General features: G+C 43.8%; 1 protein-coding gene and 1 pseudogene across 1 annotated transcript in view; one reads left to right on the forward strand and one right to left on the reverse strand.

The window, feature by feature from the left end:
• LOC135897083 (uncharacterized) overlaps nt 1-26,069 on the reverse strand; it is a 497,858-nt gene that overhangs the window by 139,610 nt on the left and 332,179 nt on the right. The gene's annotated exons all lie outside the window — the stretch shown is intronic.
• On the forward strand, nt 1,460-17,416 carry LOC139052414 (uncharacterized; annotated as a pseudogene).

Below are 26,069 nucleotides of genomic sequence, written 5' to 3' on the forward strand. Positions count from 1 at the left end.
ATATGTCAACAGGAGAGAGTAACAAGCTTTATTGATGAGCTGCAGAGGTTAGCCTGGTTGTTCGCCTGTCAATAAGTGCCAAATGGAAGTCACTGGATTAGTGCAAACAAAATAGTTAGGAACTATAGCAATAGCATACCTATAATTTCAGTTCCCAAAATGAGATATATTTGTAGTGAGAGAGCATATAAATTTTCTGTCAAGTTTGAAAACTGCCTAAAGATTTACTTATTTGTTTTCAACTGGCACATACTTGATCCAAATTTTTCTAGCATATATATATACAGTGTGCAAGAGATTGCACCTAGTGAAATGATGGGCAAGTTATTGAAGTGAATTGCGATTGTGTGTGTGTGCATTTCAATATAATTTGCAAGTGTCGAACATTTCTTGCATCCAACTGTTAATCTCAAGGCTCATAGGCTATTCATTGCCAATAACCTTATAGGCTATTATTGTTTGCATTGAGATTTTTGTTGTGGTACAGTTCAATACAATTGGTGCACCCCCTCATACAAAACTAGTATAACAGCACATGCACAGTTATTAGTGTATCAGGTCTATTGTTCCGTAATCCAATAAGAAGAAACGGCTGGCCAATGCACTTCGTTTATTGTTGCTTGCAGAACTCATGTAATCATACAGTAGCGCTTTAATCTAGGACATAGCATAGCTTCACAAAAAATGTAGCAACCTTCTTCTGGCATCAGTATTTGTTCACAATTACATGGCAGCATGACTGAGGCATTAATAAAGTAGGGCTCATAGGGTGTGGCGGAATGCAAGTGAAGTGCCACACAATGTAATGATTATTTTAAAAGTTACTTTCTCCGCAGAAGTCATGAATGTGCAGTAGAATTTTCATGCATGGTTATTAGTGGCTAGTCATCACTAGGCATTGGTATTTATATTTTCACAAGTTGCAATTATTGGTGAATTTTAAAACATAAAAACTAAATCTAGAAAATATGTGTTACACATTACGCTGCTTTGTAATGTTCAGCCTTGCCAAACAAGCATTTTTTCTCCTTTTTCTGTTATGTACAATTCTTGCTTCAAAGTGTTGTTTTCACTGGCTTTACTTAACGAAAAATAACAAGAAAACATAGACGTTTCGCCACCTACGCGGGTGGCATCGTCAGTACACAATGGCAACAAATGAGAAATACGTATTTCTCATTTGTTGCCATTGTGTACTGACGATGCCACCCGCATAGGTGGCGAAACGTCTATGTTTTTGTTATTTTTCGGTAAGTAAAGCCAGTGAAAACAACACTTTGAAGCATGAGTTCCCCTGGCTTTTGGAACATTTTCTCACGTACAATTCTTAGTTACACTGGACGAGATCCAAAGCCGGTGGCGAAATTTGAAGGACACATACCGAAGGAAAATTAAGGAACTTAAGGACGAGACAAGGAGTGGCTCTGGCTCCAAATCCAAATCATGACAATGGCCCTACATGGAGCGAATGCGATTCATGTCAGACTTGATGGAGCCACGCCAGTAAGAACCATTGAGTCACACTGCATGCTTTCAAGCAGGAACACTTTCTTAAATAAATTTTGAATAAATGCAAATTCTGCAGGAGCCACAGCAATATGTACGAGGAAGTGGAGGTGCATGAACTATTCGAGGTTGGCACACCAGCCAGTGACTTCCGGCCAGAAGAACCAGAAGGCGACCGCGAGCCAGGCGGCGATGACCAGCCAGAAAACAAGCAAGGGAAAAAGACCTCGGACGACGGGCATTCCACACAACCTTTGTTTGAGGATATTTACAACTTTCCAGAATGCCCTCCCGAGACGCCTGGACCCTCTGGCACTCCAGCCCCCCGGCCACAGAGGCAAGGTATTAAAAGGAAAAGAGGAACCACAGAGTTGGAGGTAGTTGATGCCCAGCTTGCAGCTGTGAAGACCGCTTTAGCAGCATTTAAGCCATTAACATCTACAGGGTACTTTCTAGTGTCACTGGAGGAAGCAATGAATGAAACCCCGAAACATATGCAGTCCTACCTACGACAAGAACTGCTGAATGTAGTTTCATCTTATAGTCGTGGGGTGTTCCCTGACCTGATTGTGCGGAAACCAGACCCGAACACTGGCATCTTTGAAGACAGACCAGAAGATGAATAAAACTTCTTTGCTTAACAGGAAGCTTTAGCTCGGGCCCAACTCCGATGCAGCCAATTCAAATACATGTAAAACGAAAAAATGTTTTTATAAGATAACCCCTGGACCGATTTTAATTAAAATTATTGCATTTGAAAGAGAAAGCTAAATTATAGTGACTGTTGGAAGTGGAATTTCGATTTAGGGCTTGAATTTTGTTAAAACGATTTTCAAGTATTTGACCATTTGAATAATGTAGAAGCACGAAGTTTACAAATTCATTGCTCTGCATCAAGAACAGATATCGCATTTCTGTAAACAGCATCCATTAGATCATTCAAAGCGGACAAATTGGATGTGTGATTTTACATATGTGAATTTGTTACGTTGGTTACAAGCGTTCTGCAAAAGCTGTATTTCCATATTGCTAATTTTTTTTATATTCATGTGTAACATATTAATTTTTGTCCGCTTTGGATTTACTATTAGATGCAATTCACATAATTGTATTATCTTTTGTTGCTGAGTTAGAGTTGTAAACTTGATAGTGTTGTTTTTTTGACATTTTTTTATTTTTGCCAATTTTTAATAAAACATTCACGACCTAACTAAAAAATTCGAAACCAACAGTCAATCGAGCTTAAGTTTTTTTTTTAACGCAACAAACCTCGTCAAATTTGGTGCAGTGGTTGCCGAGGAAAACTAATTCTCCTTTTACAATTAAGATAGGAGCACCCGAGCTAAAGCTTCCTCTTAAGGGACACTAAAGAGAAACACTGTCAGTTTAGACCGAATGAATTAAATATTTAATTTTCACTAATTTTGCAGCAATAGTTTTTTAGTAGATGAGAAAAAAAAAGCAAATATTAAATTTTTCTAATATTGTAGGGAAACCTCAGAGCTGGTATGCCAGTGAGATGTCAGATTTCAAGATATTTTTCTCGTATTTGAGTCATTGTGGCGCAGTAAAAGTTATTGAAACTTGCTAAGCTCAGTTTTCCAAAGAGATATATGGGCGAGCTGGGTGGACTTTTGTATACTTTGTCTTCATCCATGTTAAAGTTGCATTTTTTTTTGCCTTGTCAGTCAAGTTTCTGGCTCTTCTGAATCATAAAGGACAAAATAACTAGCCTCGACCAGACACTACCAAAATCTTTGACACTGTGGTGAGCCAGGGCAGGAACATCAATGTGACGTTGCTACCCATATTTTGTTTGTATACCTTTCCTCGCTTACCGGGCCTCTGCTTATGGTAAGCAAACCTTTTTTAGGTTTGCTAAATTACTACTTCATTAATATAGATAAAACAATTTTTCTCTTTAGTGTCCCTTTAAAGCCTACACTTCGTCACAGGTCAAGAACGCAGTAGCAGCCAGTTGCATATAAGTTGCTGACACCATTTGCCATACTACTGCACTCCATGGAAATAGTGCACCTAGTCTAATTCTGTGCGCACGATAAAAATCAGCATGGAAAATAAATGCAACACCAAGAGAAGGTAACAGCATGAGCACTCTTAAAGCTGAAGCTTAATAGAATAACACACAAAAGGAAAACACTAGCTGAACGTATGTGGCATCGAGTCAGATTATGGAAGAAATAAGCAAGCAGCTGCATCCTACGATCAACAAGCAGATAGAATGTTAACAGGCCCCTTTGCATAAGGAAAGCTTCTACAAGTTCACTTTGGGAAGACTGCCAACTGTGTAAATGAGCATCTAAGTCAGCACAATACATTAAAGGGAATGTCTACCTCGCTGCTCTCGGCACATAGTAACAGTTATAGTTGTAAGCCTTTGTTCAAGTGAACTGAAATTAGAAAGAACCATGAAGATGAAAATCTGCAGGAACTCATTTTTTATATTTATACAAGGCAGCACAATAATTGGGTACCTCAACCTTCTCTTTGCTAGATAGTGAGATGCAGCTGCTAGTTAATTTAGTTCCATGATGTAACTTACTGGCATGCACATTGAAGTGTGTTTGCCTTTTGTGTGTTCCTATAATTAAACTTCAGTTGTTAGAAAGCACACTTCCCGTGCCATTCTCATTGTGTTGCCATTATTTTTCATGCTAATTTTAAGTATACATCCACTCCAACTAGCGCAATTTTCTACCTCATTGCAATCTTGTATAGTGTGCCTAGTTGTAACATCCCTGTTCAGCATAGTGTTACAAACAGTCACTAGACAGAGCTTGTGACACAACAGCACTTGCGTAAGGTGAACATGGTCATGGGCAAAGAAGAGAGGAGGTGAATCAGGGGCACCATTCACAAAAACTTTCACTAGGATTGTTCACAAAAGGAAACTCAAACGAACTGCCAAAACCACTGATGAACAAATAGCTTTGCGAGTTCAGCCCCACATAAAGTGATTCACAAGTGCATAATCATATGTTCCCCTCCAAAGCATTTGCCATTGTATTCTTGACCTGTCGCTGGCGATAGTGCTCCAGCAGAACCACACCAGCAGTGCAATAAGTAAAAGTGATTACATTTTTCGTGCTGTGATAGTGCAATACGAAGTTTTAAATGTAGCTTGTATTTGTTTCTTTACTATACCTCAAAGGCACAACATGGGCATTACATGAGGGTTGGGCATATAGATAGTGTTTGAATATGTTGATTAGTTTATAACAAACAGGTGGTAAAAAGCGAGTTGAAATAGTTGTCAGTTGCAGTAGTGATAAAAATGGACAGATCATTTCAATCGTGCTATAGGGATGAAGGAGTGCTGAAATGTAACTGTGTGAGCACGTGGTGGGCAAACTGAATTCGCATGTATGGGATGCCATGGCCATAAAAGATGAGTGTGCTATTTCATGGTAGGGTATTATGGAACCTGTGGAAAAGACAAAAGTGGGCGATTTTATGTTGGGAGGTGAGGTGCAGTTGTCAGCAAAGACTGTGTTCATCCAAGGAATTGATGGGATGTTAGTCCCTGAATAACACAATGAGGGCTTTTTCATGGAATGTAGATAGCTGTAGAAGGGCATCATGGAATAATAGCACGAAGGAAGTGTTAACAAACCGACTGCATTTCCAAGGGAAGCAATATATTCACTAGTGTGAGATTTAGATTACATTTTGAAGCAATAAGAACTCCCCGACCCCTACAATTACTAGGCCCGTCTTTGTGAAACATGTCAGAATTGATAAAATAGGCTGATAGAGAGAAAGAGAGAGAAGAATACTTGATTAGAGAAAAAGCGGAAAAGTTGGCCAAACGAACTAGTCCCTGGCTTGCTACTCCACACCGAGGTAAAGAGGAAGGGTAAAAAGATTCCCGAAGTATCAATGGTCTGGTTGTGCCAGGTTCTAACTAGCACACTTTGTAACCAAAAATTACACCACACAAAGATTGTAAATATTATTTCAGCTCGCAGATATCATCAAAGTGCATAAACCTCATGATCTTCAATTATTTTCTTGAATTTCTTATGTTTAACCTAGCCCGTTCTTGGGCCACTGGGTACATGTCACCGTGACACATGGGCCTTTCTATACTAGTAAAAGCCTTGTTCGTTAGCTGGGTTTTATCATTAGACTTTGTATAACTTAGTGCCCTGTGCGATGAGCCAAACGAGAACGAGGTGAAAGCAGGGACCAACGTTTCGACAAGTGGACTTGAAGAAGACAAGTCTACTTGTCGAAATGTTGGCTCTTGCTTTCACCTTGTTCTCATTTTGCTCATCGTCTTGAATTTCCATCTTCGCCTTCCCTGTGTTTTAGTGTCCTGTAATCATTTTTCTTTTAATTCCTTTGTGTTTGCACGAGCTTTGTTTACATATATATATTTTTCTGTTAATTTGTTTGTTAAGTGTTATATAAGGATGTGTCCTTCCTTTTGTAACTGTTTTCTTTACTTCCCGCTCACCTAATACTCCAACCTTGCAGCCTTTGAGGTATACAAAGAATAAATAAATAAATGCACAAGCATGTGTCATTTATTTCTCTGCACACATCTCGCACCATACTGCCTTTAACAAACATCACTGTGTTGAAGTCTCGCACACATCTCGCACCATACTGCCTTCAACAAACATCACCGTGTTGAAGTCTCGAAGTGCGCATCCACATTAACTGCTATTTGCATTTTGGTATAGCATGTGAACAGCGTAGTGCATAAACAAACATTGCATGATATTAAGGTTGTGACCTATGCTATGCATAAACAAACCTTGCATAATATTCCTCATTGGATTGTCGAAAATAAGGGCAACTGCAAATATTGCAGTTACTTGACCAGCATTTACACTTGACAAAAACTTCACTTTGCATAGATTCCAGCATGTCTGCTGAATCTGCAGTTTTTTGGCTAATTGATGTGGTCATTACTGTGTGGCCGCATCTTGTAGATTTGAAAACAAAGTTCAATAAATTGCTCTGTTGCAACATATTTACAAAAATGCGTACATCACTGCAATGACAGCACCTGAACTTGATAAAAACACACGCACTATAGGATGTGGACAAACTAAGAACGGATATGCTAAGAACTAAGAACAAGCTGAGGACAAACTCCAGAACGTTTGCATCCTGATACTTATAAAAGTGAACATTTTCATTCCGTGGCTGTCAATGAGAGGGTGAAAGAAAACTTAATTGTGTTCGTGGAACAAAAACCCATTGATCAGCTTTAGAAATGAATAATTATAGCTAACTTTGACATTGAAGCAGCTTTCGAGAGCAAGAAAAGGAATGAGCACTGAGCAGCTTTGAGCATTAAATTGGAGGCAATTCAAGCAGGCGTACAATTCTGCAAATAGAATCTGTTTAGGAATACCAGATATACGAATGAACATTGAGGCTTTCCTTTGTACATCCTTTGAGTAATAAAGTTTGAAATGACTTCCATTACCATGTCATAACAATGTTGATCTAACACCGGTTAAATACATGACTAGCTTAAGAAATCTGGATGATTGCTATAAATTACAGTGAAGGCACTATAACAGCTAATAACATTAATAATAATATTATTTTCACAAAACAGGCTAACCGTGAGAAGCGCGCGAGGCTTAGCAGAAAGGTGAAAAACCACGTTCCTGCATTATGCACAGCACGTATTGATATTGTCTTCTCAGAGGCTCACGGTATACTAACAGCACGAGCCGCAGGACAACAAAGCGAACGACAGGCTTGTCTTTCAGAATGCTACGATGCCACGTACAGGTTTCTACACAAATGACGGTAGCTGCTCATTCCACGTTTAGCAATCGCACACAGATCATCTGCAGCTTCGTTTAGGGGTAGGCGTGGGCTTTCGGGTTGGTGCAAGAATATGGCTCGGAGCAGGAGCCACATAATTCCTCCAGAAGATGACGCTGAGCACGTGTAGCGCGAGGGTCTCGTTGAGCTGACACGACGACTTCGCTGCAGCCGAATTCAGAATACTGCATATGCAGTAAGGGTAGCTATATGAACTTGTTGACAGGTCATCTTATAAGTAGACAAAACGTAGACAGAACGACACAGACGTAGAAGGCACGAGATAACACGCAGCACTGATCAACCACTGAACTAGCTGCGCACAGCGTTGTTTAAATGTCTCCGTGCATCGCACTGAGCTTCCGCAACCGCCGTTGCGCACTCCGAAACAAATGTTAACTTAACACGTTTCTAAATTACAAAACAAGCATATTATTTGCTCCTAATAAAGAAAAGTCAACAACATTATAACGTAAACGTTTTATTCATTACAATAAAATAATTATGCAACGTGTGCCACGAAACCTGGCAGTAAGCAACCCTGGGAATCGCACCAGTCGCATTGTTAAAATCGCAATCATGTGAAATGGGCCCTCTAAAAATCGCTCTGCGACGCGTGCGACAGCACCGATTTTCGTCGTTCCAGTCGCAGCATGTGAAACAGGCTTTTAAGCCGTAACCGCATGGCGCGTTTTTCGCGAACGAAAAACGTGACGGGCGGCGAACGCCCGCGTTGCCGTCGACGCGCGAGCACGCGTACGAAAAAAAAGGAGCGGCGCTTTCGCGCCGCGTTTTCCGGGTTGCCAGATAACATAACTCTCAACGACATGTATTGTCTCTGTTACCGCATATATAATATGCCCTTAAACTTACAGAACACTACAATAAAAATAATCTGAGTGTAATTAGACAGCGACATTTCTTTCCGAAGTGTATTTATCAAGCTTAATTTCAAGCAGCAATATTGTGTGCGAAACTGCGACTATGTACTATCGCGCTCAGTATGAGCTACACCGCGCGAGCGCGTGGCCGTGCGCTCGGTATGGTCGTACAGTGGCCCCGATAGTGGCGTGCTTTCGAGCTATCTAGAGAGGGTGTAGCTGTTCCAGCAAGCTCGCATCACCTCCACTCACCCGCCGTGGTTGCTCAGTGGCTATGGTGTTGGGCTGCTGAGCACGAGGTCGCGGGATCGAATCCCGGCCACGGCGGCCGCATTTCGATGGAGGCGAAATGCGAAAACACCCGTGTGCTTAGATTTAGGTGCACGTTAAAGAACCCCAGGTGGTCAAAATTTCCGGAGTCCTCCACTACGGCGTGCCTCATAATGAGAAAGTGGTTTTGGCACGTAAAACCCCAAATATTATTATTATTATCACCTCCACTTGCTTGCTTTCCCCTTCACCCTCGTTTAGACTGGTTTTGGTATCTGTTTCGAAAATGATAACTGAAGCCGTAGGTGGACGCCGAAACTGCGTAATCGGGCCAGCGTCGGTCCGCACAGTGGGTGTTATCTGGTGTGTCAGATTGATAAAAAGGAATAGGTTCGTCAGCTCGCAAAATGTCCCGGGTGCCCAACAGTGATCGACTTCTTAATTCATCTCAGGTTTTAGCATTTACAGCACGCAAGCTGTCTTAGTGCGAACCATTTTTTTTTATTCGGGCTGAATATATCTTTGACTGACCACACGACCCTTTCATGTCAGTGCACGGTAAAGAACCCCAGGTGGTCGAAATTTCCGGAGCTCTCGACTACGCCATCTCTCAGCCTGAGTCGCTTTGGGACGTTAAACCCATAAACCAAACCAAACCACACGACTTTTCGGAAAGGCAATTAAGTACCCTAGACAAAAATAAACTGCACATGACCTTGCGTTTATGTATCTAGGAAAAGTATCCTCTGGATGAGCTGACTGGAAATTAGTGTATTCTGGTAATACCGGTAATGATCGGCGAAATCGGGGTTTGGGGCCATAGTGATAGCGCACTCTAAAATTTCGGAACAATTTAGTGCATCTTAAGAAAGCGTGGTGTGTTTTGGAGCCATCACGCACGGTGGGAAGTTTATGAAGACGACGCATGGCCCCAGGAGTTGCGGCAAATGAGCAAAGTAGGCTGCTCCTCGCCAAATGTGAAATGTTGCTATAGTACGGAGAACGGCGATGGCAGCAATGGCAACGCGTTGCCGCATTGGCACCGGGGCTGTGCTAACATTCTGTCGAAAACAATGCATGGCCCACGTCGTGGCTGCTTCCGCCTTTACGCAAGACGCTGAGGCGCATTATCAGTGCTAAAATCATGTCTAAACGCACAGCCTTAATTCTTGGACGAAGAAAGCGCTGTCTTTGATAACCTGCAAAAGTGCTGCATGATCTTGCAGTTTCTGCTTCATCGAAATGAAAGTGAACAAGAAACAGATAAGGTGTCCTTTACATAAACGGGGACGAGGGGTTCCAGCGCGCTTGCTGGAGCAGCTACGCCCTCTCCAGATAGCTCGAAAACGCGGCGCAATCCGCGCCACTGTACAACCTTGCAGAGCGCTCGGCCACGCGCTCGCGTGGTGTAGCTCATACTGAGCGCGATAGTACCTTCCGCATGCTGAGAAGCCGCTGCTTGTTTACAACTTCACATATAAAAAGGAGGGTCGGCCGCTTACTACCGAGCAGAAGAGGCGATTGCTACTATTAAGGGGGATGCTGATACTGAAGCAAGGAAAAACGCAGATCAGGAGGTACATGTGGGTGCGGTCTGCCTGGTTGAGAAGAGAGCGAGCACCATACGCTGGTAATATTATTAGCGAATTGTCTTGCCAGTATTAGCGATGAGACGCGATGCTTCTCCACTTTCGTTATTAGAGCCTCGTTGAAGGTTGCTTTGTTCATTTTAGGTGAACACGATGCGCGAACCAACACGATGCGCGAACGAAATCACGGTAGCACACGTTTTCCTTGACGCGCGCGCCAGTTCTGCAGAGAAATAAAAAAAATTCCGCCAAGGAGGTTCCGTCGAGATGCGTCAAGCCCCTCAATCTTCCAAAGTAGCGCCATTCACTTCCCTCCTCCTCCGCTCGGCGTGGCCTCGACGGTGGCGCCGCCGGTGGAGGGCCTGCCGTAGCAGACGACGGCTAACACGCTACGGGAGGAAATCCGAAGAAAAGTTTGTTCGAGCCCTGCGAAGCAGTTTTTTCAATCGAAATCTTTCTTCGTCCGTCGGTAACTGACCTTTAGAATTTCGTGTTGGAAATGCGGAAGAAATAGAGAAAAGGACCATTATTCAAGGCGTATTTAAGGCATAAAGCGCGCGACGTTGAGAGTTCGTGTTGCTAAAACACGACGCAAGCACGCGGTGTACTCAAACACGCGCGTAATTACCAAAGTTTCAGGTGTTGACAGCGTGAAAATATGTGTACGTGATTTCGTAGGTTCATTTACGTACCTGCAGGTTCATTTACGTACCTACCGCGGCCGCCCGTGAGAGATTCCGGTTGTGTGCGGTCAGCAATGCCTGGCAACAAGGCCGTTTTTTTCGTTGCGGGGTGCTTTGGTAATCGTGACGACATATTGTTTTTTTTTTTACAAGTGCTACTCCAGCAGGGCACATGTAATGGCTAGCGGAGGCCTCTGAAGAGCACGTGACATTACAATAATGTAGGCGTCGCAGGGAATGTTCGCATACAAAATTGGCTGTCCGCCATTTTATACCCCTTGGCATGCACAGGCTTCGGCGAGCCCCATCCAGCCCTAGTTCTAGCTTTGGTGTTCCCGTTGCCGCTTTGGTGCCCTGGAGGCGCCGTCAATAATACGAAATAATGACAAGTTGTTACAACTAGTAAATAAAATTTATTGAAGAAATACAATCGCGCCAAGGCGCCAACTTCAAAAGCAGCTCTAGCGCGCCCGCGCGAATATTATGGAACGCCAACGATGAATTTACCGGCCCACGTACGACTCTACGATCAAAGTGCACGTTAAACATCCCCAGGCGAGCTAGATAAAGTTGCATAAAGTTATCCGGAGCCATCCACTACAACCTCCATCCTAGCTTTAGTCGCTTCGGAACGTTAAAAACGTTAATCACCACAAACCAAATCAATACATGCGGGCGTACATTCGAAGCTAAAAAACTGCATCGTAAGCCACAGTGAGCTTTGCAAAAGCGTCGAGAATGTGCTAACTTCTGGTGGAGCTCAAAACACACCCTGAATAAAGTCGCTTTTATGTCACAGGCCAGCTGCAGATGCGTGCATTTCACCGCAAGACGAAACTACATGAAACAAAGAGAGCACATTCGAAAAAAAAGTCAAACAACGCGCTAAAAACCTCGCAGAGCATGAACACACACTTTTTCGAAGCGGAAGGCGTGAACTAGGCTCAAAATAAGAGGTTGTGAGTAGCCGTGGCCCTTACTTCACTAAGCCGTGCGTTCTTTGCCACTTCCTCGAAGTCAGCCCGCCCGATCCTGCGAATCCACATTTCTTTTTGCGTTGCGCCCGCCAGACGGCAAAGCAAAAAGCTTTTTGCCCTCGCTGTGTCTGTTGCGGCAACCGAAGGCGCAGCAGCATGGCATCGCAATTAAGTTCTCGGCCCTACACATCAGGGTGTCTACCAAGTTGACATTTCCAAATTCCCTGAGTTTTCCAGGTTTTCCCTGAGCACCTTTGCGAAATTCCCTGAATGAGCCAGAACTTTGTTTTATGTCAAGACAGGCTGACATCACATTGCCCGATGCTGTCACTCTCTAGTAAGCATGCTGAAACAAAAAAATGACTTAATCCAGTTTGAATAGTAAGGAGTAATATCTATTTTATTTAAAAAGAAAACAGAAGGAAGGTGTTAGTAAAATGCACAGCGAAAGAAATGGTAAAGCTCATTCCAAATTGAGTCGAACATTTTCAAATACGAATGAAAAGGAGATGCATACATAAGTAAATATTTTTTTTAATATCAGCTATTTCTATCAACTGATAGCAAGCTCATCTGTATGAGGTCCTGAACTTTGTCACAACTAAGGTTCTCTCTCAGCAGCTGGGAAGTCAACCTCAACTGTCCTGACATACTCTCAGCCTGTACACAACATGTCAGTGTTGGGTTTCACTGCTTAAACAATTTATTTTGGTTTGGATGAGGGACACCTGTGTCTCAGCGTCAGCCAACACTTAGTTTTTTTTAGCTCAAGCTCCTTCAAAAAGGTGGCGGCACCCTTCCTTTCCCGTTATTTCCTCAGTGCGTCGGTCCTTTCTGTTCTCATCCTCCTTCTACCACGATTTCACCACATGGATCATCTGAAGCATCCCCTTGGTCAGTTGTACAGTCAACATTTCATTTTTCGGACTTCCGAGGGGCCGCAAAAAAAAAAGAAAAAAAAACGGGCAGTCTGAAAAAAATAATGCATGTCTTTAACTGCCTTTAAGGGCTAAAATTACCACAGGCACGTCTGAAAAAGCTCTGAAGGCCTGCCAGTACGCTTATTAGGCATATCAGGTCTTGTACTGTGACAGGAGACGCGGTGCACGCATGTGTAATTAAGGAATACATACTGTGTCCCGTGACAATTGCCCCCTTCCCACGCTTGTTATGCTTCACCGCCTAACAATAGTGCACTGAGGCGAAGCTAACGTTCGGAGACTGGCATTACGCAACACGCTGTGCTCTGCGAGCTTCAAAGCCAATCGCGAGGATTAAAAAGGCGGAGTCGGTGCCATTGGTGATAGCGGCGAATTATTTCAATGAGAAACACGGCACCGCACGGCAAGAAGCTTAATAGCGAACATAGAAGCAGCTAGGCCTAACGTTGCCGCGGTCGTGGTTACGGCTGCCAGCGGATCTGCCCGCGAGAGTGCCGGTTCGAGGCGGCGAGATAATCAAAATAGCGGCGGTGGCGGCTTTGATTAATGCCATTTCAGACCTGCAGTAGGGAAATATACATTGACTATATGGAGTACGTGGTGGTGCCGCAAAACCGTGCAAATTATCGGGCATGTCCGAAAAATCGGGCGTCTAGAAAATCGGTCTTTAACTATTCTGGCAATACATCGTGCCGATGACACGGCGTCAATGACGATTCGTTGCGATTCCTCTGTTACTGGAGCCAGCATTAACACGACTTTCGTTCCCTTTCAATAAAGTTACAGCTAATTTTCCCTGATAGAAGCACAAATTCCCTGAGTTTTCCCTGAGTTTTTCCAGACTGTTAAAATTCCCTGAGAATTCCAGGTTTTCCCGGTTTTCCCGGTTAGTAGACACCCTGCACATTCTATTACGCTAACGCACTCCGTCAGTCTGCCTGCCGTACTTTCGTCGCGCAGGCCCAACAATGGCGGTCGGCGCGCGCTGGAAAGAAAACATATACAAAAGCGCGGCGCCTGTTCCGCGCTGGAAAGAAAAAAATATACAAAAGCGCGGCGCCTGCGTCCACGTGACACAGATTGGCCAATGGGGGAGCGGAGGAGGCTGGGGCGACAGGAGGCGTGGAGGAGGAAGCGCCAGGGTGAGCGGGCTGGCGGAAAGATCTAAGAATGGCGCTACTTTTGAAAAATTGAGATGCGCAGAGAGTAGGGCCATCTGGTGGCAAAAAAAGAACCAAAGTGCCACGTGACCAAATGCCACGTGACTTGCCTGAACTCTGATTGGTGGACGCGCCGCGCGACGCGTTTTTTTCTACTCCGAGCAGCAGCACGCGGCGGCGCGATTTCGTGACGGAACATGCTGAGCACGCGTCAAGATGATGCGCGCGTCCCACCATCTGCGCGTCAATCGCGCCATGCGGTTCCGCCTGTACGAAAAGAAGGAGCGGCGCTTTCGCGCCGCGTTTTCCGGGTTGCCAGACAGCCTAGCTCCCAACAACGTGAATTATTTTTTTACTGCATATATTATATGCCCTTAAACTTGCAGAATATTACGAGAAAAACAGTCCTCGGGTAATTAGACAGCGACATCTTTTTCTGAAGTGTATTTACGAAGCTTAATTTCAAGCAGCAAGGTTGAGTGCGAAACTGCGACTATGTACCTTCCGCATGCTGAGAGGCCGCTGCTTGTTTACAACTTCGCTTGGAAAATGGAGTGTCGGTCGCTTACTACCGAACAGAAGAGACGATTGCTGCTAATAAGGGGGATGCTGATACTGAAGCAAGAGCAAATGCGGCTCAGGAGGTCTATGTGGGTGCGACCTGCATGTTTGAGAAGAAAGCAAGAGAGCGAGTACCATACACTGGTAATATTTCAAATTGTCTTGCCAGCATTAGCGATAAGAAATGAGGCCCTGAAGCTTATGTCTTTGTTATATGCAGTTTCAGGTTATGAGGGAACGGGATCCGCAGCTCTTCAAATATTATCGAATGACCCCCGAACTCTTTGATATAATTCATGGCCGTGTGCAGGAAAGGCTCACAAAGATGCACGTCGTTCAGGAGCCCATCTCATCTGGCGAACGTCTAGCTAGGACATTAAGGTAACTGTACTGTTCACTTTGTATGTGTGCTTGATTATTTGACACTCACACATTTCCCACAGGCAAGTTGTCCAGCCAAATGCAGATGTATGTAATATGCAGATATAACTCAGATATGCGCAACACCTTGGTGGTGTGATATCGATTGATGGTCTTTCGTTTTTAAAAATGAATTAACACCGTCCTGATTAAACCTGATGATTAAACCTGATCCTGATGAACCTGATTAAAAGTACGGCTCAAGAATTGCATTTAAAATAATGCTTAAATTACTTATAAACATGTGCTGCATGGTTTTGGATGTTATTGTTGTTCTGAAAAGGTTTGGATGGTTTGGATGGTTTGGATGTTATTGTTGTTCTGTTGTTCTGAAAAGACATCTGTGGAAGAATGGACGTATGTTTATACTTTCTACATACAATGCTTGGCATGCGTCAGGTATCTATGTTCAGGTAATGCCATTGTTGACATCGCCAAGGACTTCCGTGTCGGGCTGGAGACTGCACGAGAAGCGATCCATTTGACTCTCTAAGTGCTGTGGGATGATCTCGCTCCTCAGTATATGAAGTTGCGTCATTTAGAATGAATACATGATTTGTGCAATGAGAGTCCACCTCTTGCAAGACCGGGGCTATTTTTCTAAGATTCTGTGATGTTATCTAGACTCACTTAAAGCCAGTGGCGGCTTTTACCTGAGGCACAACTTTTGTCAGAACTGTGTATTAACTATTTCATGTAATGAGCATCACTGCTGTGGCTTGTATCCTTGCAGCCTCCAAATGAGGAAATGTGGCGGAACATTGCTGATGGCTTCTGGAAGCGGTGGCAGTTTCCGAACTGCCTCGGATCAGTGGATGGCAAACATGTTCAGATTGTGGCACCAGCAAACTCTGGCAGCCTATACTACAATTATAAGGTAAACGACACATAAGTAATGAATATTCGAATGCTTTTATTTAGATGCGATAATTGGGGTGTTCAACCTTGCACATATAGGTGTATGATTGCACGCGCTCAACCACTGACAGATTCATTTACTTGAACATGAACTGTTTTTAGGCCTTGAAATTTTCTGCGTATCAATGCTGCCTCCTATCCAATTTGTTTTTTACTTTTTCCTGTGGCCATGTCTATTGCTCAAAAGTGCCTTTTTGTGCTTATTTGTTACAGGGCACATTTTCAATCGTGCTTATGGCTGTAGCATGCAGACAGCGGATATCTGTTTCGTCTCGTCGACGTTGGGGCTCCTGGCCGCATAAGTGATGGAGGCGTCTTCAAACGCTCTCCAATTGGCCGACAACTGCATGCTGGTCTGCTGCAGCTGCCTTCACATTCACAGCTGCCTGGCTCCCACAAAACACTCCCGTTTGCCTTTATAGGGGACGAGGCTTTTCAGCTGCGAGAAGACTTTGAGACCATTCCCTGGATATAGGGAAGACCTTGCTGAGCGAATATTCAATTACTGTCTGAGCCGTGCACGGTGTGTGTATTTTCCATATCCTCTTGAAAGGAAAAGTACATCATTTTCAACTAGTGTTTATTTTTACACCATAATTATGCTCTCATGCAAAGCAAGTTCCTTGGTATGATTGTAGCAAAATTAAAACTTTGGTAGATTAGATAAATGGGCTAGTTGTGTATTCATCCACACTAAATAAAAGGGGAGCAGTGGGTATAAAGCTTCTACAGGAAAATAGATCACACAGATGAAATGTTTGTGTTGTCTGCTCTCTTCTTGTGCGTTTCCCCTTTTGTTCAGCATGAGAACACAGAATAGCTAAGTGGCATTATAAAATTTGAAGACGCCAAATAAACAGACACACACAAGAGAAGAGAACGGGACAGGGCGTTTATTTGGCGTCTTCATATGTTATAATGAACAGCTACCAACTAGCCCAACAAGAAGTGCTTTTAAGCTAAGCGGCAACTTGAGAAGGGAAGTATTATTGCAAAAGCTGAGACAGAAAAAAGTTGTGGTTTCAACATTATGCTACACCCCTGAATATTTGGTACAACGAATTACCTGCTATTCTTCTTTGTTTCTAATTAACGGTTAAAGACACTCTTTCCTGATTTGTTATTGCCGCCACAAACTTCTACTCTGATTCTGAGCTCGTTTTTTTCCGTGCTGTGCAACTTCAAATTTATTTACTTTGTTGTATACTTAGCACAACTAAAATTATTTGCACATGAAAACCGAATTTTGTCGTTTGTACGAATGGCGTTGCTGTGAATGCATTTTCCTTTATTTTTGCAGGAGATGTGTAGCGAATGCCTTTGGCATTCTGCGGGCACGGTTTAGAATCTTTCGTGGCCCCATCAACCTGAGTCCTGAAAACGCCAAACGGGCTGTGAAGGCAGCGTGTGTGTTTTTTTGTGCATGGAGTCCAACGGTCGCTCTTCATATAGCCCAGTTGGATTTGCCGACTATGAAGATGTATATGGCAATATGATTGACGGTGCGTGGAGAGCAACAACCGACACAGATTCGGCAACATTTGGCCTGCAGCCAACGCATGCGCGGAAGTGTGCTCACTCGGCATTGCAGGTTCGCAAGCAGTATGCAGCGTACTTTGCGAATGAAGGAAAAGTTCCCTGGCAGTGGAAATTACTGGAAATTGATGAACCCGCTGATGAAGAAGTGAAAGAATAGTGCCTCAATATTGTGTAGCTCTTCTTCTGGAAAAAGATGTCAGGCGTCAGAAGAAAAATTGTATTGTAATAAATGTTTCTTTAACTAATTTATTTTTCACTGTTTGCCGAACTTCCTTTTTCAAAAGAGACTGACAACTTCCCGTTCTTCACTGACAGCTTTACTGATTGTCCACATAACGAGCAGCAACTTGCAGTAGTTCCAACTCAAATTGTCCTCGCAGATGTTGGGGAACACTTGTGCTTGTCCCCTATAAAAAGCCCGAATAGTTCAGAAGCGCCGGCTCGTTTAGAAGCCAATTCTCCCAGAATTCCTATTTCTTTTTCAAAGACCTTGTCACGGCCCCGTTTCCTTTTCTGTGGACCAGATGATGCGCTGCTGGCTGGTGATGGCGCTGACGTGGGGCTGGAGCATCCACCCCCATCTTCCTGCCCAGGGGTGGTAGGAAAGTTGCGAGCAACCAGATTGGCTTCAATGTCTATGATGCTAGTTCTTTCAGTCTGAAGATATGCGGTGCTTGTTTCGTCGAATGAGTCGATGTCTTGAATATCCACGAGGTTCCCGCTTGTCCTGCATGGATAATACACATTGCAAATTCACGCTTTATTTCAACATTTGTGTAAAGCTACCATGACTTGTGGCCTGAACATTTTGCAACTTGTCATAAGCTGATTATGAATAAAATCAAACATGCAGATAAATGAACCGCAAGCTATTCCCAACACTTCGACACTATTATAAGCAGGATTAATTTAAATGTTGACAGTAGATTTGAAAAGTATACCTTATGCACATATGACTTCGAGTAATGTGCCCGATTAGTTTATTGAAAATACCTTATAGGCACCTTGACAGGACATTGAGTAAGGGGTTAATAAATGTGCAAAGTAAGTCGACGGAGTACATATACGGCTCAAATTTGCAATTTAGCTCAAATAAATGGATGAATTGATAATAAAGTGGTATGACGGCAATATAAGGTTCGGCAGGAAAGAGGACAACACGAAAAAATATATTGGCTGGCATTATACTTATGGCAAAACTGCAAACAATAACTATAGAGTGTACCAATCACAATGATGACAGTAAGAAAAAAAACTACAACCAAAGATTGCCTGAAAAGGCGGTATAAAATGTTAGCAGGAACGGAGATAGTGTTTTTAAGAATTTTAGAGTTCATATTGTCAATGCCAGCTGAAGTGGATAATTTAAGGTTATTAATTAGAAGTATTATGCCCTCGGCAGGTATTTCGATCGGTTCCATATATGGGCAGTCAAGATCGGGTACAAATGGAACGTCAAAGTGGTCTTCCCGGGTGAAAACAGATGAAAAGAATGTGTTAAATGCTGAAGTTGAAGGGAAGGTAAATCTCTAGAAAATTATTTTTGTTTAGCAGATCCTACTGTGGAACAATAAGTTATCATAAAATAGATGCCCTAGAAATTCGAAAGAAATACTCAGTCAGGATATTCCATTGTGTCAAGGAGAAACAGTAGTCGGTTGTAATGGGGCCACCGCACACTGAAAACACTGTCCGCGCCGGCGCCACTTTTCGTTGTTGTCACTTCTTTGCGTTTTTTCATAAAAGTGTCGCGTAGGGATTTCCACCGCTTCATTACTTGCGTCACTGTAAAGCAGTAACAAAGTGTTAGTGTGAGGAACATATATGCGCTCGCAGGAAGGTGATGCAACTAATGAAACGTGCTGAATAAATTTATTTTCTGCTATACCCACAAATGCGCTTTCTGCTCTAGGCCCAATACCCTCTACCACATGGTATGGGAATGTCAACACAACGCATCGACACCGCCCATCACCGGACCAACTGTCGAGCAGTGGGAGGCCCAGCTGACAAGCTCGAGCCCTGAAGACCAGCATCGCCTGGTGAGCAGGGCCAAGTTATCAGCTCAGGCCCACGGCATCCTGGACTAGGGAAGCCGCCCACCTCGGACGATTTTACCGTCGGCTCATTTCTACTAATAAAGTTTATTCCTCCTGCAGGAAAGAAATAACAAAATCGAGAAGCCTGCATCAGTCTAGTATTTGACTAGACTGATGCATCAGTCTAGTCTAGTCTGCTAGTATTTTCTTACAGGCATATTCATGCCAATCAGATGTCAAGAAACAACACAGCTTGTGATCAAACTTTTTCTCTCTCAAATAAACAAAGAAAGCGCGGCGGCACGCTCTGTGCCTGCGAGATAAGTACGCAAACGGCGGGTAAACATGCCAAGTTCACACGCTTGTCGAGGCGAATGTACATAGAACAAGCAGGGCACCCACACCACGTGTGCACAGATTTGGTACATACCGTCTACGCTGAGGGCATCTGCTATTTCTCGCCAAGCCTGGTCCCGTTTCATATTATTCTTGTAGTTCCTGTCGCGTACGTCCCACAGGACGCGACGCTTCTCAACTTCGGTTATGAGAGCCTCGTTGAAGGTTGCCTTGTCCATGTCCAGATGCGCGAACGAAATCACGAAAGCACGTGTTTTTGTTTGACGCACGCGCCAGTTCTGCGGAGAAAAAAAAATGCTCCAAGGAGGTTCCGTTGAGATTCGCAGATACCAGGGCCATCTGGTGGCAAAAAAAAAATGTCATGTGACCAAATGCTACGTGACTTACCTGAACTCTGATTGGTGGACGCGCCCGCGCGACGCGTTTTTTTCTACTCCGAGCAGCGGCACGCGGCGGCGCGATTTCGTGATGGCACGCGTCAAAATGACGCGCGCGTCCCACCATCCGCGCGTCAATCGCGCCTGAAATCGTGCCATGCGGTTCCGCCTTTACAACGCTCGCCCGCTTCGACACGCGCTCCTACGTTCCACGAAGCGCTTGCGTGCTGCGTACGTATCGTCATGGCGCAGTACTAAAACTGTCGAAGCAGACGGAAGCGAGAAGCGTTTTCGATGGAGTAATCGTAGGCTTTGAGCTAGCTGCTTTATTTTTTTACTGAGGACGAAAACTTGCTTTACCGATAACCTTACACTCAGTGCCTTCATTTCAGTTTCTTAGGCAAGACGTCAAGTTGGCGCCACGTTGCGAAAGCAAAATCGAGCCATCAGCGCCATGTTATTCACGTGGCGTCTACGTCACGCATCGACGAAAATGGCGGAATGTCCAGAATAGCGCCCCTATTTAAAGGGCGGAACCCGATGCGCGTAAATTTTTCGGGACTGTAGATTTGCTCTCAATGCAAACTGCTCGAGTCCGTTTCTGCTTCGCATGCTCTCTTTATCTCCTGCTCATCGATGCCCATTGATTCTGCCATAAGAAGGTCGGCAGCTTGACTTACTGGATTCTTTCACGACCATTCCGTTGTTCGGGGCATACGGAATCCGCTGGCTTGGACAAAAACCGCCTCCCGCATGGTGCCAGGTTTTGGCATCTGCCAGGACTAAGGGTGGTGGCCACGGTCTGCCAGATGACGCGGCCTGTTGTTGAACTCGCCGGCTGGCACGACGTCTTCGTGCGCTGCGAAGTCCGCTGACTCGCTGATTATGAGTTCTGGAGGAGAGGCCGTGTTGTCTGAGCTTCCCTCGGGTGTGCCGACTTCGGTAGTGCTGTTCTCAGAATAGAGGAGTGGTGGTAACTGCTCATTTTCCGGGCTGTTTGAAGCCTCCGAGGAAGGCGGGTTCGGAAAGTAGGCTGCGACGGGGTTCTGCGGATGACGCCTGTACGTCGGAGTCCCTGTCGTCGTTGGGTTGTTCTGTGGGAAGCTGGTCATACTCTTGTTGGCCGCCGTCTTCGTTACTAACAGGAGTGTTAGTGTTTGCGGCTGCCGGGGCATATGATCTGGGCACTAAGCAGTCCGCTATGACGCGGTTCCCAGCGCAACGGGTAGAAAGCGACATGCACGTGGCGGTCTCGTCAACGAAGACCACAGTTTTCGCAGCGTGGCGTCTCGCACGCCTTTCCTAGATATCCTTCCGTCCCGCTCCGTGAGCACACCTTCCAAATTCCTCGGTTGTCGAACATGATGCCATGGCCTTGTATTGACACGGGCTTCGCCATTTCCATGCGAATGACCCTCACGCCGGTACCAATCTGGGTCTTCCTTTGAACTGTGATTCTTGAGCTGCAAATAACTTTTTCAGTACGGAGACAGGAGTGCTGCGAGTGTGGCGGCTCCCACGTTAGGGGGACGCAAAAGGCGGAAATGTAGAGGACTCGTGGTCCCACTTGGGCGACTGGAACTGAGGCACCGTTCAGAACGAAGGAGCCCCGGCATGATAGTTTGACAGTGGCTGCTGCAGACCTGACAGCTGCGCTGAACTTCACTCCTCCCTGGTGTGGAAGGGGTCTCAAGGCGTCCGAGCCCTAGGGCTTCTCCGATAGCGTCGATTATTTCATCGGTGCTGCTGCCCGCTGGCGCGCTGAAGGTCAAACAGTGCACCTTGGGTGGGGATCACGGAACGCCATCCTCGTTAAGTTGGACGGATAGGTGTAGCCCTAGCTACCACGGCGGGACGCGTGGCGTCCGGGCGTTGCTGACGTAGGTCGATCCCTTACAAAAAAATTGTTGAAAGGTTATTGAAACATCATTGTTCAACGTCAACAAATGACCTTGAAAGATCATTGGGGAATTGTTGAAACATCATAGAGGAAATTGTTCACAAGTGTTGATAATTGGCCCGCGACATTTTGTTGAAACATCATTGTGGCCTCTCAATTTGAAAGATAATTGGCATTTCGTTGAAACTATAATGTAGTTCAATGTTGAAAGCCCATTGAAGCATTGTTGAAGATGTTTTGTTTCTCGATGTTGAAAGCCCATTGAGGTATTGTTGAAATGTGTTGTTTTTCAATGTTGAAAGCCCATTGAAGCATTGTTGAAGCTCAAAATTGAAAGCCCATTGAGGTATTGTTGAAATGTGTTGTTTGTCAATGTTGAAAGCCCATTCAAGCATTGTTAATGATGTGTTGAGTCTCAAAATTGGAAGCCCATTGAGGTATTGTTGAAATGTGTTGTTCGTCAATACTGAAAGCCCATGAAAGAATTGTTGCAGATCTGTTGAACATCAACACAAATTATGTTGAAAGCCCTTTATGCCCACTGGGTAGTTAGCAGTTTAAACCTGCACTTTCCTTAAAATACTGCTGAGCTATGTTGCATATAATTACCTTTGATGTCACGTTGGTGTGTTTGCTGTGAGAGGATAGGGATAAAATTTAAATACAGGCGTTTTGTATCGCAGGCCTCTGTCACCCTGGGCTCAAAAGCACGCTTCTAGATTGCCTGTAATAAATTATATTGTAAAACTGCTAGCAGTACTGTTATGCCAACGTTTTCAATTGTCACAGTGAACGGTCCTCCACAAAATCAAGAGTGCTGAAATCATGCAAACAAAAACCATTTTTCTAGGTGAACTGTTTATTTGTAACCAAACATCTGTGTAAATGTACAACCATTTGTAGTTTGAGAACATCAGAAACTTCTTAAAAACTATTGCACAGTACAAACTTCCTGCAGCTTGACACCATAACAAAATTGAATACTGAAGATGCAGTCTATGTGGCCCTCAAGTAAAATACATTTCCCAGAAGAAATAAATGTTAAAAAATAAATACCTAAATAAATAAATGTACAAGCAGACTAAAATGGCTATAAATAAGAACAATAAAAAAGGTACTTGCTTTCTCTCTTAAGTAGCCAGTGGTACTATAACCATGGCACGGTTTGCTTGAGCCCACAGCACTCAACTGAGACCTGATATGCAGGGTGGTTATCTTTTAGTTTCATGGAATTTATTAAAGACTGGCTGTTGCAGCTAACATAATTCTAAATACAGAGTGCCAAACATTACTTGCATGAGAAATCAAGACACCATAGTCAGCTGATTAACAAAAACTCAGTTCCTAATAAAGTTTTTACGAATTGTAGCCGGTAATTTTACAAGGTGTATGCACTTGGAATGAATTTCCAGAATGACACCAGTAACGAGACAAATGCCATCAAACTGGCTGTAGAAATGCACTGCTGTAGCACTTATTTTTTTTAACAAAACGCACTGTTATGCATTGAAGAACAAAAGTAACCGGAATGCCCATTTATTTCTCTCACATTTACGGAAAAATCTCGAAACTGGCGTCATCCTGGAAATTAATTTCAAGTGAATATGTCTTTCAAACTCACTGGCTACAATTTTCAAACTGTGATATGTGCCGTGATGTTATAAGTGAATTAATAAATTTATGAGAATCAGTTTGTTTCCATTTCTTGTGCTAGTAATGTCTACCTCTGAATAATCCAGCTCAAGAACAAGAATTATGCTACCTGTCAGAGACAACTTAAAAAAACCTGTAAAACTGAAAAAGGATCACTGCACAATCTTTATTTGTTGGTGGAATGGTGGGTGGCCATTTCAGTAAATCTTACGTACTTTTGAAACATAGCAATCACAATAAGTGATGCTTATGGGAGCAGTTTATTATGCTGCATTGCTGTTGCATAATCCGGTTGTTTTCTGCCATGATAACGTTCCTGCGCAGGTCATTCCATATCAAGCGACTTATTCATATTAACTGCTTCAGATATTTTTATAAAAACAGCTATTAGTGATGCGCTGGAATACAACAAAGTTACTCCTTGTGTGAGTTCCATTTCAATTTTGTTCACTGCCACAAAAAATAATGAAAGAATTGAGAAAAAGATATGGTTTCATGCAAACATGAAAGGCACATCATTGCCATTAACGGAGATTTTTTGTTGCATTTTAAATTTAAGCCGACTTATACCTATTAATTTTTACTCATGTATTTTAGATAGCAATAAACCATTTTTACAATGTTGTGTAAAATGCAGTTTTTACTGAACTCTGACAATGGCACAGATGCACATGCAGGTGTGCGATTCCATGCCGAATCGACAAGCGTTTTTTTTACACCACACATATAGCTGAAACATTGCCATATGTTTACTACAGTTCAAAACTCGTTACCCACTTTTATTTATTTTTGTCAGATATTTTGTAGCATTTTGGTGACAGTTTAGTTTTCCTACTCAACTGAGCTAGAGGACATCAATCAACATTCTTTTCAAATGGACATTGTATTGATCGAGGCCTTCAAATGGTGTGCGTGGAAATACGCTGAAGTGATGCAACTGCCAAAATAGCCAGTTTTTCAAATATTTGAGTACTTCAATTGCTTTTGGCACTGGCAAAAATGAGTCAAATTGCAATCCGTTAGTTTTTTTTCCTAACGAAAAATTCACAGGACAGAAATCAAATACAGAATGGTAGCCCAGGTAACATGATGATGTGTGGTATTTTGTGGCGCAAGGGCCAGGTTTCGCCAAAGAGCGCCATGACAAGTGGTAGTGTTAACGATGTATTATGGAAGATGTGACTTGGCTGTAAAGTGGCCTAAAATAGTCGCTGTAAAGTGCGTAAAATCTACGTGCTATAAAATTATGGCGATGACTAATGACGAATACTATGACCATTAAAATCCATCGTAAAAAAATGATGCATTGTTTAAAATATGCGAGATGTTAAATTGCTTACAGCACTACTGCCTCGCCAGTGCCCTTGAACCACAAGGGCCTAGAGGCATGTGCTATTCAAAATAATTATCGCAGCGGCATCCTCTGAAGAGAGGAAGTGCTACGAACGTGTGGGGCTAATAACATGCAACACATCTTTCAAAAAACCTAGGATGGCGTTGGTGTCAAAGAGTGGTTCTGGACCAAGTAACATAACAGGATGAAGGGGGATGTGGTGCCGGTATGCTAAGAGAAAATGTTTTTTTTCTTTCGGATCCGGCTTCCCGACACTCCAGAAGGACGTGGAGGACGGTCAGCCTCTCCCCGCATCTACCACAGGTTCGAGGCTCGATTCCCGTGAGTAAGAAGTTATGTGTGCCATAAGTGTGTCCTATCCTTAGACGGCAGAATAGGACATCTGTCCGGCGGGATTTTGTTACAGCCGGCCAGAAACCTAATTGTGGCTTTATTACATGCAGTTTATTATTTATTTCTTCGTCCCACATTCGTTGCCAGTGGTTTCGTAGTTTCCTTCTTAAGAAAGGCTTCAGGTCTGTGACAGAGACCGAAGCAGTAGGATTAACTGCATGCAATGAAATTGATGTGGCCATCTGGTCCGCTAGTACATTTCCAGGGTGTCTACCAACTGGGAAAACCGGGAAAACCGGGAATTCTCAGGGATTCTGAGTAGTCTGGAAAAACTCAGGGAAAACTCAGGGAATTTGTGCTTCTATCAGGGAAAATTAGCCGTAATTTTTTTAGAGGGTCAAAAGTCGCGGTAATGCTGGCTCGAGAAACAGACAGGACTCGTAACGAATCGTCGTCGGCTGGAGGAGTTGCCAGTGTACAGTCAACGGCCGACTTTCCGGATTCCCGATAACTCGGGCGGCTTCGCGGCACCACCACGTACCCCAAAGAGTCAATGTATCTTAATGTCTGAAATTTCAGACGCAAGAACTCTTCGCCGTTCAATTTTCTAAACGTTTTGCGTGATCGCAGGTCCGAGACGACATTAATGAAAACCACCACCGCTGCTATTTTGATTACCTCGCCGCCTTGAACCGGTGCTCTCGCACGCAGATCCGCTGGCAACCGTAGCCACCACTGCGGCAACGCTAGGCCTAGCGGCTTCGACGTTCACTGTTAAGCTTCTTGTTGTTCGGTGC

The sequence above is a fragment of the Dermacentor albipictus genome, unplaced genomic scaffold (genome assembly GCF_038994185.2).
Source record: "Dermacentor albipictus isolate Rhodes 1998 colony unplaced genomic scaffold, USDA_Dalb.pri_finalv2 scaffold_22, whole genome shotgun sequence".
Taxonomy (NCBI): domain Eukaryota; kingdom Metazoa; phylum Arthropoda; class Arachnida; order Ixodida; family Ixodidae; genus Dermacentor; species Dermacentor albipictus.